The sequence below is a fragment of the Silene latifolia genome, chromosome 2 (assembly GCF_048544455.1).
Source record: "Silene latifolia isolate original U9 population chromosome 2, ASM4854445v1, whole genome shotgun sequence".
In the NCBI taxonomy this organism is placed as follows: domain Eukaryota; kingdom Viridiplantae; phylum Streptophyta; class Magnoliopsida; order Caryophyllales; family Caryophyllaceae; genus Silene; species Silene latifolia.
In genome coordinates, this window is record NC_133527.1 from 104,015,944 (window position 1) to 104,036,717 (window position 20,774).

Here is a 20,774-nt window from a genome sequence, read left to right on the forward strand (position 1 = left end):
ATTTCCGCCACTTAGATGAGGAAAGTGGCTATTCTTTTGTAGATGCATCCATTACTTGATTTTGTGTGCTTTAATGTTTGGATGTGTCGCCATTTTGGCAAGACCCACCTTGCCTTGCAAGAAGGCATCCTACCTCATGGTTGTCTTGTTGTGAGTTGAAGGGGCGGAGTGAGACCCGCTAATTATCTCATATTGGCTATGCTATTAGGTTAGTTTAAATAATGGTCCTAGTCTTTGTCACCTCTTTACTCGGGACGAGCAAAGGTTCGGTTTGGGGATATTTGATGTGAGACAATTAGCACGAGAAATTCCCATCTCTCGTGCATATTTGGATTCTTTTTTATGATATTGGATGGACTAGTATGAAGAGGAATGCAATAATGATGACCAAGGATGTAGGAATAAAGAGTATATAGAAGGATCATAGGCTTAAGAGCAAGGATGACGAGAAGGAAGTCATTGCAAGAAGAAATTACTCGGAACCAAACCAAGGGTTACTCCTTTGGCTTTTAAAGTATGGTAGATGAAACGGCGTCGAAAACTCAAGTGTTCTAGGCATTTGAATCACTCCAATAGGAGTCCGGTTGAGAAAATGACGTCCGTTTTACAATCCGAGCTCAAGAAGCTCGTCCCCTGAGAAAGACGCTCGTCCCCCCATCCAGGACGCTCGACTTGAAGCCTTGTGATCCGAGCGTCCAATGCTCACAACGCTCGTCTTGAGGCCTTGTGATCCAAGCGTTCCGAGACCAATCCGCTCGGATTCCTCTCCAGTGCCAACCGTCCCTCGGCCTAGACGCTCGGGATGAGCATATTTTCTGGAGATCACCAAAAAGGAGACTAGCATCTCCCTTCGAGAGGAGCATTTCCTCACCTCAACAATTAGCATTGTTATTTACTAATCTACCCTTGCTTAACCTAATGATGCACTACTATATATACTCCATTTGTAATAAACAAACCATCAAGCTTTCTTTGATTAAATCAACTTTCCTTAGATTAGATTAGAAGTAGATTAGAATACATTATCCTTTAATCTTTACACAAAATTACACATTAATCTTTCCTTAATTATTGTTCAAGTTTATTATTCAAGTTTATTATAGGGTAATTGAAGATTATTGGGTTATTATTGGAGAGTTGACAACTCTTCATCAATCAATCAAGTTCTCTTCTTTTATTCTTTGCTTTATATTTGGATCATTCCTAAGTTGGTATAATTCCTTTACTCTTAACTCTTTATTGTTCATTTCTTCATTCTATTATCATGTTTATACTTGTTGTGATGATTGACACCATTAATGACATATTTCCCATGATAATGAGTGAGTAGTTCTTTGGCTAGGATTAATGGGTAATTAGGGGAAACCAATATGGGGATTGATTTATGCTTAATCTAATGTGTTCACATAATTAATTTGCTTGCTTATTGTGATGTCAACCTATGCACATGTTATGTTTGATGAAATGCTAAGCCGATCAATCCTTGCATTTTACCATCTCTTACCTTTTCAACAAGACTTGTAAGACATAAACCAACTCGAGTCTTGTTAGACCATGCATAGAAGTTGAATAGAAGGAAAGTAACTCGACTTGTAGGTGTTGTACAATCTAATCGATTTGGCTCCGGGACCCAACTCTTCCTATGAACCGTAAGACATAAACCAACTCGGTTCCTCCACAACAATAAGTGCTTGCATCTAGTAGAGGACATGTTTGTATGATCAACTCCCATGAATCCCCTATGAACCCATGATATCCTAGGACTTTTAATAATTTGTTTACATCCTTCCTTTTATTGCTTGTTTTACTTTATTGCTTGCATTAGTCTAGACACAACTACAAACCCAAACAAATTGTGACACTAGCATAAATTGAGATAGATAGACTTAGAACCCAAAGCACACCGTCCCATGGATCGACCTCGACTTACCACAACTAGTTGTTTGTTTAGAATATAAATGTGTTTGATTGGATGTGTGACGACCAACTCTTGTCCGTCAAAATGGCGCCGTTGTCGCGGACGGTGTTATGTGATTAAGTTCTTACTTGTTTGTCTATTTTGATTTTGCTTTCACCTTGAGGAACTTGTTCCTCAAGGATTGTTCTTACCATTTTTTGTGTAGTTTCCATGCTTGTAGTTGTTTCCTTGTCTTAGCTATGATGGATCAAGACTTGACATATGGAGTATATGTTGGATCTTTTGAGTATGACTATGGGTATGGGGAGTTTGAGGAGCAAGTCAACAAAAACCTACCTTACAACTCATACAATGAAAATCCTAACTACTACCCCAAATTTTCCCACCAAATTCACCACATCCAATATCCACAACAACCACCCACCCAATACCCACTTTATAATGAATTTCAATTACCACAATACAACCACTTTCACACCCACCCACAACAAGAAAATGAACCCATTCAAAATGTGATTCTCCAAATGATGGGTGATCAATAAAACTTCTTCAAACAAATGCTAGAGGAGAGCCAAAATAGTGACAATGTTCTTCAAGGCATTGTTACCCAAGGTGAGGAGTTGGATATTCAAATTGCCCAAATGAAGGAAGCCCAAATAACTACCCTTCACCATTCCTTAGATCATGAATGCGAGTTTGAAGGAGTTGCCTTTGATGACAAGTGGGAAGAGCCAATTGATGTGACCATAATTTGAGCACTTTTAGTCCCCGAATTAGCCTTGTTCCCATGCTTTTTAGTGCATATTTCGGTCATTTATTGTCTTTAGTCCTTTGTTTTGCATATTATTTTAAGTTTTGTTTCCTTGGAAGGAAAGGAGTGCAAACCTTGCATTTTCATGACAAAATGAAGCTAAATTGATCGAATTCAATGACCAAGCATCAAAGACAAGACAAGACTAGAAGGCCTTTGTACATACTATAGTAGATGGGCAATGATGAGAAAAGATCCTTGCATCCCCGAGGAAATCCTCAAGGATTTTATGAAGAAAAAGGAAGAAAAGAAGAAAGGAAGAAGCTGTAAGACAATCCGAGCGGATTGCCCACAATCCGCCCGTCTTAGAGGAGCAATCCGAGCTGGACGCCCGTCCAGAACCACCACAATCTGCCCGTCCACCCCAAGAATCCGTGATGTGGAGTTATGTCGTCGGGTCTCCCAATCAAACACATTTATAATACTCAACAAACAACTAGTTAGCGGTAAGTCGAGGTCAATCCATGGGACGGTGTGCTTTGGGTTCTAAGTCTATCTATCTCAATTTATGCTAGTGTCACAATTGATGGGGTTTGTAGTTGTATTCTAAACTAATGAAAGTAACAAAGTAAAGCAAACAATGAACTAAGAAATGTAAACAAATGACTAAAAGCACTAGGATGTCATGGGTTCATAAGGGATTTATGGGAGTTGATCATACAAACATGTTTCCTACTAGATGCAAGCAATTATTGTTGTGATGGATTGAGTTGGTTTATATCTTACAATCCTAGGAATGTTTGGGTCCCGGAGCCAAATCGATTAGATTGTACAACACCTACAAGTCGACTTAATCCTCCCTATCCAACTATATGCATGGTCTAATGAGACTCGAGTTGGTTTATGTCTTACAAGTCTCATTGAAAAGATAAGTGATGGTTGTAAATGCAAGGATTCATAGGCTTAGCATTTCATCAAACATAACATGTGCATAAGTTGAAATCACAACAAGCAAGCAAATTAATTATGGAAGCATATTAGATTAAGCATGAATCATTCCCCATGTTTATTTCCCCTAATTACCCATTAATCCTAGCTAAGTAACTACTCATTCATGATCAAGTTTAACATGTTAATAAGGTTGTCAATCATACTAACAAAGCCAAACATGATGAACAAGCAAGAAAGATTAACAATAATTAAAACAAGGATTAAGAGAATTATACCTATGGAGATTCCAAAATAATAATGCAAAGAATAATAGAAGAACTTGATGATTGATGGAAGGTTGTCAATCTCCCAATAATAACCCAATAGTCTTCAATTACCCAATAATAAACTTGAATAATAAACTTGAATAATAAACTTGAACAATAATTAAGGAGAGATTAATGTGTAATTTGTGGAAAGATTAAAGAGTAATCTATTCTAATCTACTCCTAATCTAATCTAAGGAAGGATTGATTTTACCTAATGAAAACTTGATTGTTTGATTATTACAAATGGGGTATATATAGTGGGGATTAGGTGTAAGAATTAGGGTTAACTAAGGGCTTAAATGACGATTAAGTCCCTACTTAAGGAAACGCCGGTCTTTTTGGAAGGATGGGCATCTTTCTTGAAGCTTGAAGAAACGAAATTGGTCTGCCTTGGAATCCGGGCGTCTTTAGCACGGGACGGGCGGATTCTGGGGTCTCTGCCCGGGCGTCTTTGGGTGAATACGGGCGTCTTCTGGAGATTCTGCCCGGGCGTCTTGTGGGGAAGACGGGCGTCTTCTGTCTCGGGACGCGCGGATTGGCGAACAGCTTCTTTGTTTGAGCTCGGATTGTAAAACGGACGTCATTTTCTCATCCGGACTCTTATTGAAGTGATTCAAAAGCCTAGATCACTTGTTTTTTCGACGCCGTCCCATCTAGCATATTTTCAGAGCCAAAGGAGCAACTCTTCATTTGGGTTCCGAGCAATTTCTTCATGCAATGCCTTCCTTCTCGTCATCCTTGCTTTTAACCTTTTGATCCTTCTATATACACTTTATTCCTACATCCTTGGTCATCATTCTTGCCTCCTCTTCATACTAGTCCATCTAATATCATCAATAAGCTTCCAAATATGCACGAAAGACGGGAATTTTCGCCTTATTATCTCCTTTTCTACAAAACATATGAAATGCACTAGAAAAGCAAATAGGAAGGTTTTGATGGATAAAATGGCCATGAAATGTTATCATAGTATGCAAAATAGGCTCAATTAGGGGACTAAATGTGCGCAAATAATGTTCACATCAATCCGCTCGTCCAAAACACCCACAATCTGCCCGTCCCGTGCTCTGGACGCTCGGATTGTGTGTCAGCCATTTCGTCTTCTACCTGTTTTATGAAGGATGCGCATATTTTCCAAAGACCGGCGAAAAAGAGACCGGAGTCTCCCTTGAGACCGGCGATTCCTCAAGGACTTAATCGTCATTTAAGCTCTGAGTAAACCCTAATTTATGTACCTAATCCCCACCATAAATACCCCATTAGGCTAATTAGATGATCATGTTCTTCTTAGCAATCTCTAGTGTAGTATATATTAATCAAATCTCTCTTTAATCTTGTAATCAACATTTAATCAAGTTTTAATACAAATCTCATTTCCTTAATCTCTCTTTTGTTCATCTTTCATTTTGGGTAATTGAAGACTAATTGGGTTATTATTGGGAGATTGACAACCTTCCAATCAATCATCAAGTACTTCTATTATTCTTTGCTTTATTATTGGAATAATTAGTAGGTATAATTCTCTTAATCCCTTTTTTATTATTGTTAATTATTTTCATTCAGTCATCATGTTTTACTTTGTTGGTATGATTGACAACCTTGCTAGCATGCTCAACATGATAATGAGTGAGTAGTTTCCTTAGCTAGGGTTAATGGGTAATTAGGGGAAACCAACATGGAGGATGATTCATGCTTAAATTAATATGTTTTCATGGTTTATTTGCTTGCTTGTTGTGATCTCAACTTATGCACATGTTATGTTTGATGAAATGCGAGCCTATGAATCCTTGCATTTTTTACCCATCACCTATCTTTTCAATGAGACTTGTAAGACATAAACCAACTCGAGTCTCATTAGACCATGCATGTTGTTGAGTAGGGAAGATTAAGTCAACTTGTAGGTGTTGTACAATCTAATCGATTCGGCTCCGGGACCCAACTTTCCTAGGATTGTAAGATATAAACCAACTCGATCCATCACAACAATAATTGCTTGCTTATAATTTGAGAATATGTTTGTATGATCAATTCCCATGAATCCCCTATGACCCCATGACACCCTAGTTCCTTTTATCAATTGTTTACACCCCTTTTTAATCATCTTGCTTGTTTACTTTCATTGCTATTTTAGTTTAGTGATCTTCTACTTCAAACCCCAAATTGTTACACCCTTAGACACCGCTAGTTGCAATTGAAAATCACATCTCAATTCCCGTCCCTTGGGATCCAACCTTTACTTGCCTCTTTACTAATTGTAGAGTTGTTTGTGGAGTTATAAATTGTGGTTTGGTCTAGGTGCTCCTAACGACAAGTACCTAAAACTAAACCTCCAAGTGAGTCCGACCAACAATCTTCTTGAGCTCTTGTGAGTATGAAAGTGTGGTGTTTGATGAAGAAGATATGAGGTTGAGCACGCCAAATACTCTTAGCCTTTGTGAGTATGAGGGTGTGTCTTTTGATGTGGATGTTGAGTTGTTGGAGAAAGAGTTGATGAAGGGGAGTGAAGCCCCTATCTATGATTCGTATGGAGATAGCGATGATGACAAGCCTATGGAAGAAGCTTATGTGGAATATGTATCTTGCAATAAAGAAGAGGAATGGAGTTGTGATATTGCCTCACTTGAGGAGCCCATCCTTGAGAAATTTGAGGTATGCTTCCATGAAGAAGATGAATGTCTCTTTCCTATTTCTTATGAAGATTATTTCGCACCCACCATGGAACCTATGATTGTTGGAGATGATATGGTGGACCTTCTCCAAAAAGTCAAATCGTCATATAAAAGGTACTTGGTTGAAACGCTCAAGAACAAAGTTGCAAAAGAGCTTACTTGTGGAAATTTGGCACCCACAATCTCAATTCCTAAGGTACCCCGTCATCAATGCCATGAGAATTCTCCTTCTATTCTTGAAGGATTGATACATCCAAATGCTATCATCATCACCATATTTGAGGAAGACGGGAAAGAATGGAAGCCTCCCGATGACAAGAATTTTAAGCTTGCTAATTTGGAGAGCTAAAAAGGCTATGATGAAAAGGCCAAGGTGAAGGGGAGAAATTTTAATGAAAAGCCCCTTGTGGAGGATTGGCTCTATTCCATTTTGAAGTGGCCATGGTTCTATCTTTGCTTATTTGAGGATGGTGCTCAAGCCTTTGACCGGTTGTTGAGAGCATTGAGCAACTTGGACAAAATCAATAACCATGGCAACAAGGAATGAGTTTGGTGGAGTCCTCCCTCAAACCACCATTTGTAAGATAACCTTTCCTTTCACTTTGCATTACATTTCAACTTGCATTTAGTTATTTACATATACATTTAGCTTGCATTTGTATTATATTTCATATTGCATTTACATTAGTTAGTTCATATTGTATAGTTGCATTGTAATATATCTCAAATGATTAGATTAGTTTGCATTGTAATAAATCTCACCTGGTTCATATAGATAGTTGCATATATACTAGAATTCATGCATAGACACTAATGACCAATCCTATTCATTTCTACACTAGAAATAGTGTTTAAATCGGTTTGGAGAGGTTTGGTCATAGGTGACCATAATTTACTAGAAATCATGCATCATATATTATAGTTTAGATTGCATTTATTTGTTATATATGTTATATAGGATTGCATTTAGTTAGAGCATGCATTCATTCATATCATTGCATTTGTACTTCAATTTCCATAAAACTTTAAAAATCCAAAAACATGTACTTTCTTTTTAATTCCTACTCCTACATTTACATTGAGGACAATGTCCAAAATAAAGTGGGGATGAGAATTTATATTAAAAAAATGCATAATAATTGAAAAAATTTCGAAAAATCACAAAAATATGTCTTTTTAATTTCATAAAATCAAAAACCATAAAATTTTGAAAAATTCAAAAACCCAAAAACATGTTCATTTCCTTTGTAGTGTAGTCTTGTATATATTGTGTTTGTTCATCCTTTTTCACATTGATTGACTACAACACATCCGAGACATGAGGATATAGAAGAGCGCATGGTATGATCTTTCCAATCTCCTTTTTCCTCTTTATGTTAATGATTATGTGGCTTTATTTTGATTGATGCGGTAAAAACAATGTGAAATTAGGATTGCATTTATATTATTCGGCATACTAGTTGGTAGAACCATAAGCATTAGGTTGAATAAATGATAGTTGTATCATGGCATGTAGTTGCATGTTAGAAATATTTTGTGAAACCGTCTATTTGGGAAGCTTGACAAGTGTATATGAGGCCCTTGTAGATACTTTTTTCTTCTTAAGACTTTGCTTGTTAGAATACTTGTAAAACACCCTAGGATGTGTCATGCAAGTATCCTTTGACCCATGGATTAAGGCCTAGTCAAGAGTACCTTGTGGTGTGATAACTCCTTGGCTACCGTTTATTCCAAGGTGACCCTTGAAACCATGCAACCATCATCCATGTTCTACCACATTTTTGTCATCAAAGGGAATGGGCACAAAAATTGTTCAAAAATTTGAGTTCAAGAAATGAAAAGAAAAGTAAAAAAGTTTGAAATTGCATCAAAAGAAAAGAGGAGTAACAAAAATAAAAACTCTTATGTTTCAAATATAAGCACCCTCCCTACAAATGGAGTAGTTTTGAAAATATTCAAAAGAAAATGCAAAAAGTTGAAAGTTGTCAAGTATTGAAATGTCAAACATCAAAGAAATGGCAAAAAGAAATTGTTCTCAAAATGTTAATGCCACAACAAATTGGGGGGAATAACAACAACAAAAAGCAAACTCCCATATGAAACTCAAATTCTATTGATCCCTTTTCCATCGTATCCACTTTTTGTGCATGGTAGAGAGGAGACGACCCTTCTTCTTGTCTAGGCAAGAAGGGGAATTCCGCGATCCTCTAACATCGTAGGGAGTCTACTCTTGACGAAAGCATTTAACAATTGAGGACAAAGGTACCCTAGCTTGACACAACTTGGAGGTGATTTATTAGTATCCTCCTAGGCTTAGTAATTTGAATAAATTGTATCTATAATGGAGTGTATACCCTTAGATTTCTTCCCTTATAGATAATTTCCGCCACTTAGATGAGCAAAGTGGCTATTCGTTTTTGTAGATGCATCCATTACTTGTTTTGTGTGTTTTAATGCTTGGATGTATCGCCATTTTGGCAAGCCTCACCTTTCCTTGAAAGAAGGCATCCAACCTCATGGTTGTCTTGTTATGAGTTGAAGGGGCGGAGTGAGACCCGCTAATTGTCTCACATCGGCTATATTAGTAGGTTAGTTTGAATAAGGGTCCTAGTTTTTGTCACCTCTTTACTCAGGACGAGTAAAGGTTCGGTTTTGGGATATTTGATGTGAATATTATTTGCGCACATTTAGTCCCCTAATTGAGCCTATTTTGCATACTATTATAACATTCCATAGCGATTTTATCCGTCAAATACTTTCAATTTTGCTTTCCTAGTGCATTTTGTATGTTTTGTAGGAAGGAAGATAATTAGGCGGAAATTCCCGTCTCTCGTGCATATTTGGAAGCTTTTTGATGATATTGGATGGACTAGTATGAAGAGGAAGGCAAGAATGATGACCAAGGATGTAGGAATAAAGAGTATATAGAAGGATCATAGGCTTAAGAGCAATGATGACGAGAAGGAAGTCATTGCAAGAAAAAATCAAGTGATATAGGCTTTTGAATCACTCCAATAGAAGTCCAGATGAGAAAATGACGTCCGTTTTACAATCCGAGCTCAAACAGAGAAGCTGTCCGCCAATCCGCTTATCCCGAGGCTCAAGACGCTCGTCCCCTGAGACAAGACGCTCGCCCCCCCCCCGAACCCTCGACTTGAAGCCTTGTGATCCGACCGTCCCGTGCTCACGACGCTCGTCTTGAGGCCTTGTTATCCGAGCCTCTCGAGACCAATCCGCTCGGATTCCTCTCCATTGCCAACCGTCCCTCGGCCTAGACACTAGGGATGAGCATATTTTCTGGAGACCACCAAAAAGGAGACTAGCATCTCCCTTCGACAGGAGCATTTCCTCAACTCAACAATTAGCATTGTTATTTACTAATCTACCCTTGCTTAACCTAATGATGCACTACTATATATACTCCATTTGTAATAACCAAACCATCAAGCTTTCTTAGATTAAATCAACTTTCCTTAGATTAGATTAGAAGTAGATTAGAATAGATTATCCTTTAATATTTCCACAAAATTACACATTAATCTTTCCTTAATTATTGTTCAAGTTTATTATTCAAGTTTATTATATGGTAATTGAAGATTATTGGGTTATTATTAGAGAATTGACAACTCTTCATCAATCAATCAAGTTCTCTTTTTTTATTCTTTGCTTTATATTTGGATCATTCCTAAGTTGGTATAATTCATTTACTCTTTACTCTTTATTGTTCATTTCTTCATTCTATTATCATGTTTATACTTGTTGTGATGATTGACACTATTAATGACATGTTTCCCATGATAATGAGTGAGTAGTTCTTTGGCTAGGATTAATGGGTAATTAGGGGAAACCAACATGGGGATTGATTTATGCTTAATCTTATGTGTTCACATAATTAATTTGCTTGCTTATTGTGCTGTCAACCTATGCACATGTGTAGATACCCAGTATCTGCTGAGACTCCAACAAACACCCGATGATTATCGGACTACAACATGTTTTGGAATCGCACCGTTTGATCGACAGTTTGTGTACAACTTTACGTCAGAAAACTTAAAACGATTTCGAAAATAAAACATCTCAAAACATTTCAAAAATACCTGGAGTTTTTAATGCACGACGACGGGGTCGCAATGACACTAACTAGAGTCAAAACCGACACCGGACCAAAAACCGACTCAAAAATTCAAATCCCGACTCCAACAACGAGTCAAACCGAGTCAACCACAGAAAAAAAATATCTCAAAGCCTTCAATGCTAAGATTTCCCGGATTTATGTTTGGTCAAGTACCAAACATATGACTACAAATCCTAGGATAGAACAAATCATGATTGCGTTTGTTATGAAAGCGACAACACAGCTCGAACACCCGCGACGTGGCTCGCGCCTCTTTGAGCAGCCCAAGTGGCCACATCGCTAAAAACTCACACAACCACTCATTCTCCTATAAATACCCCTCAAATGCCACCCATTTGAGACCTACGCGAGTGTCCGCCCCCTCTTTTCTCCCTTAAAATTCTCGACTCGACTTCCAAAGTCACAATCCGACGCGTATTTACGACCTACCGATTGTAAACACGAGCCTTACACATTGTTTGGTACCGTCATCGTGCATTAAATCACTTGACCGACAACTTCGACCACTACACCATCACTAAACTTTTAAAACACTCTTTTACTTACCAAAACGGTTTTAAACCGAGTTTTTTCCGATCAAACGAGTTGTTACACTTACGTCGGTCACTCGCCATAACCAAACATGTAAGTATGAGGGTGTAAAAATCCTCTTTTATTATGTTTTCATTTGTTTCATGACTCTAACATGCTCATGTATAACATGAACCAAAACATGGAATAAACGAGCCAAAACTGATTTTTGGTCTGAGGCAGAAGCCCCTTAGGTCGCCAACTGGCTCGCGCCTAAATGGGGTATTCAGACCAAAAATCAACCGTGTTTGTTATCGTCATTTCCGTTAATCCATTTTTCATATTTGTAATTGGTTTCTACCATTTCAAGTATTTTCGAAACCTTTTTGTTTCATTTCACATGTTTTAACCATAAAGCATTTTTCACCCTTGGTTCTTCATACCATGACGGTTAAATCCGTGTTTCGGTGATAATATTTGGTTAATGACATTGAGAAGGTATTTTAAAGCCTTTTATTTCATTTCTTTACATTTCCAAACAAACATATTAGTCACCGACACAAAATCATCCTTGGTTCTACATACCATGCCGGATTTTAACCCGGGTACGATGATGAGTACCGACTAATTACATTCAAAATGGACTTAAAACAATTAGTCCATAATCATTTTTCAAAACTATTCATGTCAAGTTTGTCAAATCGAACCCGACACCGAATATTATCAAATAATGATGATTATTCGAGTCTAGTTCTTCAAATCAACAAATGCGGTCTAAACGACCCTTTCAAAATCAAACCGGGTTCAAATACCCATTTTCAACACGTTTTATAACGTTTTCTAAAAGGTCAGAACACGGCACATAAACCGTGGGCTAACCCGCGCCTAAACAGGCTCCCCATCTCTCATTTTCAAAACCAGAGGGAGGCCCCTTACACCGCCGGCTGGCTCGCGCCTCATATAGCCGTCTGGTACAGGACCTGTTCCCTTCCATCATTAGTCTATGACGATCCCGACTCCGGTTAGCCCGGATATAGGATGGATCAGATGACTGTTCGATTATTCAAACCATATTTGTAAAATGCCTTATTAAGACAAATGGATCATGTTATGCACCCTATACCTAATACGGTAAGTGGATGTTTAATTTTCGTCTTGCGTGCGAATCAACCATTAATCCAACTCGACATCTTATACTTGATACTTGGATTAAATCAACCGACTTAGAAAGCTCTCACATGTTAGGTTTAAATTATTGGATGCGCATTCATGCATTTAAACCGTCTTATCAACTTTTGCATTCAACCAACCAAGATCGATCAGTAGAGGCCGCTAAACGCGGGTGGGATTGGGTGTCTGATTAAAGGGCTTCCCAATACATACCTTCACCTCTTACTCAGAAACTTTGGATAGTGGACGACCTTATCCAGGGCGTACGAGAGTCATTCTAGAGATAGGATGCTAAAGAGGGACGATTTCCTTATCTTTAGTACCTATGTCAAACGCTGCTTTGTGCTTCGATTTGACCGAGGTATAAAGTGGAATTCGAACGGGTTCCATGCATCCCACAAATGCTTGGTGGCGACTCCGAACATCTCTAATTGTTTCGAGACCCTTACCGAGACGAAACCGACCGATCTAAAACGATCCGGTCGAAAGCATTTTTACGCCGTCGAGCGTGGCTTTCAAAAGACTGCTGCATGTCCACAGATTGTCTTGGCGTGCAGGTGGCCCGTGACTATGGACCAGTAGGTGGCCCAAATCCACAGACCGAGACATGGCCCATGTCCACAGATTGGCGACTCCGCTGGGGAAAACTAGGACACTTACGTCTTTGTGATCCCTAGATGGTGAGACTCGAACGAGGTCTTGGTTGGAATGCATTAATTGATATTACGATCATGGTCGGGTTTCCTTGTCCGGGCCCACGACCTAATCCTTTTCGACCAATTGGCTCGTTTCGTCGGCGTGAGTTTTCTCATCCCCGCGTTTCGAATCCCGATTGAGTCAAGCATACCATTGACATTACACATTTCTGTTTCGTCAAAGAGCTTTCATCACTTTCGAGCACGAGGCTAGGGCACCCTCCTTACACATTTTGTTTGGATTGGTATCCCTCTCGCAAATTGGGGTTTGATTGCTTGGTGTGTAACCCACCCTTCTAAGCCAAAACCCGTGTCAGCATGATGCATAATATAATGAACTGTGAGTGCTTATGTGCTATCTGATCATAAGTCCTTCCATGTCATTTTCAAACATTCAAAAACACCCTTTTCGCGCCGTTATAATGGCCATTTCAAACCTCGGTCTTTCGCCGACCGATACACGCCTTTCTAGGCCGTCGTAATGACGATTTTCAAACTCGATTTTGTATAACCATTTCAGCACGCCTTTCTAGGCCGTCGTAATGACGATTTTCAAACTCGATTTTGTATAACCATTTCAGCACGCCTTTCTAGGCCGTCGTAATGACGATTTTCAAACCCGGTTTTGTATAACCATTTCAACACGCCTTTCTAGGCCGTCGTAATGACGATTTTCAAACCCGGTTTTGTATAACCGTTTCAAATCACCTTTTTACGCCGTTATAATCGCCGCGTCTAGACACGGATTTTAACCCGTTTCGCACCGACAATGGCTTTCTTTCAAAACCCGACAAAAGCACACACCCTTTCCTCGGGAGACTTTCGGATCCCGAGGACCATGCACCGTCCCCGAGACCTTTCAAAACATTTCAAACTCGATTTTCAAAACATACAATTTTGAATTTCAAAACCGTCTTGGGAAGTAACATACTGTTTTCCGAGCCGACTCAAACTCAAACCGTCTTTTGCAAATAAACTTAAGACAACTCTTACTGATCGACTTGCGCAGATTTCTATTTTCGGAAGCCGTCAATTTAAGCGACAAATGAATCTTTTTGAAAATTCCTATTTTCGAAAACTTCAGTCCACCATTCCAATTCCGCCTCGTTTCTATCGAGTTAAAGCAAACGTACTTATGGGTCTTTACTTATGAGTCGTCTCACCACGAGATCCGTCCAATGTCGTCGCGCCGTCATGATTGGACTCGTGTCAAAGGTTCGGTCAAGCACCGTCACGTCATAAATCGAGTCAGCACCGAGGGACCACTCACGGTCACCTCTTCTTGTTGAGTCGATCTTTGTCTCGTCCTCTGTGTTGTCTGCGTTCAGTCTTGGAACCGTGTCGGATTGAGTTGTGATGTGAGCCGTTTTTCTGCCTCAGAGCCATGGCCCCGTCTTCAACTTTGTCTGTTAACCACAACAACAATGATAACAACAGAGATGTCACAACTGATCAGCTAGCCAGCCTGCTTACCGCTCTTAAGGTCACCCTGGATCGCGTCAAGACCCGTATCGACGCCCTCGAGAACAAGGAGATTGGGGAACATAATACCCCACCTCTGACTGAAATTGAGAAGAGACTGAAACTCTTGGAAGAACAGCTCCTAGCCCGGGGTAACAATATCCACCTTGAAAATAACCGAAGGTTCGAACCTGTTGGGGACCAGTTACTTGAGAACTTCACCCTGACTGATGTGCCTAAGTTCAAGGGAGTGGAGGACCCACTCAACCACATCCGTGCCTTCAAAGACTACATGGCCATTAAAGGGGTCAAACAGGAGCTTTTTACCAGGATCTTCCCATCCTCTTTGGAGCCGATTCCTCTCCAACGGTACTACTCCCTAGATCCGAAAAACCTTACCACTTGGGATGAGATCGTATATGAATTTGCCAAACAGTATGCCGACAATGTCGAGATCCAGGCCAACACCTGTACTCTCGAAGTGCTAACCCAAAACGACAAGGAAGGATTCACTGAGTTCCTAACCCGTTGGAGGAGGGTGAGTACTCAGTTGGTCAGTAAGCCGAGTGAATCAACTCTGGTGGAAAAATTTGTCAACAACCTCCTCCCGGTTTATGCCAACCTACTTAGGTATCAGAATATCAAAACTTTTCAAGATCTGCAGATTCTGGGGACACGTATTGAGGACGACCTCCGAAAGGGTGTCTTAGCAAAGACCACTGGCAGGGGTTATCAAGGATCCACCTCAACCGGATCTCGCCCTTAGGGTCAGACAAACAAGATTGATGAGGTTAACCTCGTCGAACCATCTGCCAAGAAAACTGAACGCCCCCAGAGAGTGTTCACCAATATAGGGTCGACTTATGCAAGTGCCTTGAAAAGGCTCATGGATCAAGGGAAGTTACAACCAATCGGGCCCACCCCGGACCCGGCCGACGCCAAGAAGTCCCGATTTTGGAACCCCAACACCTACTGCCAGTATCATCGAGGGAAAGGGCATGATACCGAAAATTGCTTCAAACTCAAGCACCTCATTTAAGACATGATTAAGAAGAGAGATTTGCCTATACCCCCACCAACTAAACCAAACAACAAAACGACTCCCCTGGGAATTCACGCCATCTCTGACGATGAGCCGACCCTAGACTGCTCTCATCTCATCTTGCCGATTAACGACAAGGTGAATGTTCTGGAAAAGGATCCTTCAGAGGGAGTGTTCCTGTTCAGCGCTGCCACCATGCTCGCCATGTTTCAGCAAGTTGAAGAGGCCATAGCCAGCCTCTCTGAGAGAATCACCCGACTCGACGACACCTATCGTCGACTCATCTTCAATACACCAACACCGCGTTCGAGGGAGAATTCCCCAAGCATTCAAAACTACCCGCCCCAGGATGGATTGCTCCCGCGACCATTCTGGCATAGACCTCACGAAAATAACTACCCTTAAAATAACTATCCTCAAAATAACTACCCCCATAAAAATCGCCCTCACAAAAATATTCCCCACAAGAATTACCCACCGAGGAATACCCCTCCAAGGTATCCTCGAGACCCTGAAATTAACGGCATATGGCGGGATGATGTTGAGGATGTCTATATCCTCCCAGGGAAGGAAAAGCGGACGAAGGAAATCGGACATCTCACCCGGTCCGGACGTCCCTATCAGAATCCGAGCAACCTAGCGGTCGTTCCAACAACGAATGATCAAGTTGTCCCGGAAGTGGACAGATAACCAAAGGCTCCCGAGAACTCAATCCTGAAACAGCTCCAGAAAGAAAAAGCCGAAATCTCAATTTGGCAACTGATCCCAACGTCTTTTGAGCATCGACAGGCTTAGCTGCAGGCCTTGGGAAAATTAACCATGCCCTCCACCTCTTCCCTAGAAGAAATAGTGGCACACATGACGAGAGACGCCCCTGATCTAAGCAACCCGGTCCTCTTCTCCGACGAGGATATCCCCCCGTTCGGAACCATTCATAACCTGGCTCTGTACATCATCGTACAATGCCTCTAGAAAAATATACGAATGGTCCTCGTGGATGACGGTTCCGCCATGAATGTCATTCCTCTCAAAACTGCCCACAGGCTGGGTATTAAGGAATCTGATTTAATCCCAACGAATCAAGGAGTACGCGCCTACGACGGCACTCGTCGCAAAGTCGCTGGCTAGTCACTTTGACCGTCGCAACCAGGCCATTAGAAAGACAAACCAGTTTTCAAGTGGTCGACATCGACGCGTCCTTCAACATGCTCCTGGGACGTCCCTGGATTCACGCAGTCAAGGCGGTCACCTCAACGCTCCACCAAAAGATCAGGGTCCCCTTCAACGGGAAAACGATCACGATCCCCGCTTCCCCAATCAAAGCAGTTATGAGAAGAGGGGTAGCCTCCCAAGCCATTGAGGAGGACGACATTGAAATGTAAGGTTTCCAAGCCGTGAACGCCATAACTGATGAATTGACAACCTCCGAGGGTGACCCGTTCACCAACCTCACGATCAACCGTATCATGATGCGTCAGGGTTATTTCCCGGGTTTGCCGCTCAATCCACTAAAGGACCCATTGCCTCCCTTGAAACAGGCTAAGGTCCCCAACGTTCCCTTTGGGCTGGAATACGAACCTACCAATGAAGACATCCAGGAGATGAACCTCGTAGTCCGAAAACGCAAGAAGCACGGAGTCATCCTCCGTCCCTACCACCTGTCTCTCAACGGATACTTTGTCCCCGAGGGAGAGTCTGAACTCTACCACGGCTTTTCGGAACCGATCTATGACTCTGTGGCAAAGGCTAGGTACCCGGGAGTGGAAGTCTTCCAGGAATGCTACTTTATCCCCGACAACATCGAAGTTGCATCAACTGAGTCCAAACCGTCACCATGCCTCGACGGACAAGCTGTCACACTCCTCTTCGGGGAAGATAATGTCAAACACCTCGACTATGAGGACATTATCAGCATCGCCCTGAAAGACAATCAATTTGATCCAACCGCCTTGATCTCCGATACTGACCCGGAGAAGGCTACCCAGGGCTGGAGTAAAACCATCAAGTGGACCGATCGCCAAGGCCGCATTCTCAAGATAACAACTAGAGAAGGCCCTATGTTCAAGGAGGGAGGTGAAGAAGGGTCTGAATTTGAGTCCGAGTCAGAGTCAGAGTCTGACACTCCTGATGTCCCAGTCAAGGTCCCCTTCCCACTGTTTTATCACAAAGTCGTGGTTGATTCAGAGGCTGAGTCTACTAAGGTCACCCCCACTCCCATGAAAGGTGACAACCTGGAGCCTGTTCCAGGGGCCACTTCCTTTGTTGTGTCACCTCTGACTGACCACGAGATGTCTGTCCTTTCCGAGCTATTCGCTCGTGTCAACTTAATGAACGCTAATTTTGCTTATGACTCGTCTCAATTTAACTGCAATGCAATTCTGAATGATTATGAGGAATTTGACTTGAGTGACTACCCACCTCACTTAGCCAAAGAACTTGACAAACGGGAAACCATAACCCCCATCGTTGAGGAAACCGAACCTATTAACGTAGGAACCGATAATACACCTTAAGGACTTAGGATAGGGACAACCCTGGACCCCTCGGAAAGACAACAGTTCATTGAACTCCTCCACGAATACAAGGACGTATTCGCCTGGTCTTACAGAGACATGCCTGGGATTGACAGAGAAATTACAGAGCACGGATACCCATTAAACCCGGGGCTAAACCCGTGAAGCAGAAGCACCGCCGGATGTGTCCTGAATGGGCCCTAAAAATAAAGGAAGAGGTGGACAAACAGTTCAAGGCTGGGTTCATCAGAGTGTCTGAATACTCGGATTGGGTGGCCAACATTGTGCCCGTACCAAAGAAAGACGGAAGAATTCGGGTTTGCGTTGACTTCAGGGATCTGAACAAGGCGAGTCCCAAAGACGACTTCCCTTTGCCACATGTTGACATTCTGGTGGACAACACTGCCAAACATGTTGTCCTATCATTCATGGACGGGTATGCCGGGTACAACCGGATTAAAATGGTTGAGGAAGACATGCACAAAACTGCGTTCACTATGCAGTGGGGTACATATTGCTACACGGTCATACCTTTCGGCCTCATCAACGCCGGAGCAACCTATCAAAGAACCGCTACCACTCTCCTACATGATATGATGCACAAGGAGGTAGAGGTATATGTCAATGACATAATCGTCAAATCAAAAGAACGGGACGGCCACATCAATGCCCTCCGAAAATTCTTCGCTCGTCTGCGGAAATATAACACGAGACTAAATCCTCAGAAGTGTGCATTCGGGGTCACCTCCAGAAAACTCTTGGGACATGTCGTTATCAAGAGAGGCATTGAGATTGATCAAACTAAAATCAAAGCCCGTCAACAAATGCCTCGGCCTAAGAACGAGAAGGAGATTCGGGGATTTCTCGATCAGGTTCAATACATCAGCCGGTTCATTGCCAAGCTCACTATGATCTGTGAACTGATATTCAAGAAGCTTCGTGCCTCCGATCACACCGATTGGGACGACAACTGTCAGAAGGCATTCGACAGGATAAAGGAAATCCTATCCAAACCTCCTGTCCTCATGCCACCTCAACCGGGGATTCAAATTAAAGGAGCGTTTGACAACAACTCTAGTCTTAGCATTACCTTAAGGGTGTGAGAACTTTGTGGTGTATACAGATGCTGCAAAGAATGGGTTGGGATGTGTGTTGATGCAGAACGGGAAAGTAATTGCCTATGCTTCTAGGCAATTGAAGCCTTATGGGGAGAACTATCCGACAAATGATCTGGAGTTGGGTGCAGTTGTGTTTGCTCTGAAGATTTGGAGGCACTATCTTTATAGGGCGACCTTTAAGGTGTTTTCAGATCACAAGAGTCTCAAGTACATCTTCACTCAAAAGGAACTGAACATGAGACAGAGGAGGTGGATGGAGCTGATAGGGGACTATGACATGGATATTATATACCATGAAGGGAAGGCAAACGTGATTGCTGATGCGCTGAGCAGGAAGAGTGTGCATTCTCTATGCAAATCTATGTCTTTGATGAGATTGAGAGATGAGGTGGGAAAGATGGGGATACACATGATACAGAAAGGGGATGCTAGTGGGGACTTGACAGTGGAGCCAGATCTTTATGATGACATTCGCAGGAAACAGGCTTTGGATCCTAAGATTGAGGAGTGGAGAGCTGGAGTAGAGAAATGGACAGTGTTTTGGTTCTCTATTAAAACAGGTGGCAGTATGAGATTTGATGGCAGGTGGTGTGTTCCTAATGATGAGAAGTTGAAAAAGATGATCATGACAGAGGCTCGATGCACACCATATTCAGTACATCCATGTGGTGACAAGTTGTATAAAGATTTGAAGAAGACTTTCTGGTAGCCTGGGATGAAAAAGGAAAGAGTTTGTGGCTCGATGTTTGACATGTCAGAGGGTTAAGGGAGAGAAGCGATGACCACAAGGTAAGATTCAGTCTCTTGGATACCCTAGTGGAAATGAGAGTCTATCTCTATTGATTTTATAGTGGGTTTGCCGAGGAGTCAACAGGGTAACAACATGATATGGGTAATAATTGACCGTTTGACTAAGCTCATTTTATTCCGATGAAAGATACTTGGACCAAGATACAGTTAGTTTTGGCTTGTAGAAAGCATGTGGTTCGTTTGCATGGGGTGCCTAAGATATAGTGTCAGATAGGGATGCGAGGTTCATATCACGTTTTTGGAGAGAGTTGCAGGAGTTGATGGGAACTACTTTGAAGATGAGCACTGCTTTTTATCCTACGACAGATGGACAGACAGAGAGAACTATTAAGACCTTGGAGGATATGCTGCGAGCTTGAGTGATAGAGTTTGGTGGTAGCTGGGAGGATGGATTTGATCTTATTGAGTTTTCTTATAACAACGGCTATCACACGAGTATTGGGATGGCACCGTTTGAGTTGTATGGGAGAAGGTGTAGGAGTCCGATTTGCTGGGATGATAGAGCTGAGCCAGTAGTTCTAGGACCACAGATGGTACAGGAGATGATAGAACAGATTAAGCTGATCAGGCAAAAGATGAAAGCGGCCCAGGATCGACAAAAGAGTTATGCAGATTTACATCGTCGTGACATAGAGTGTCAGGTTAGGGATAAGGTTCTTTTGAAAGTGTCTCCTATGCGTGGGGTCATGAGGTTTGGTAAGAAAGGGAAGCTGAGCCAGAAGT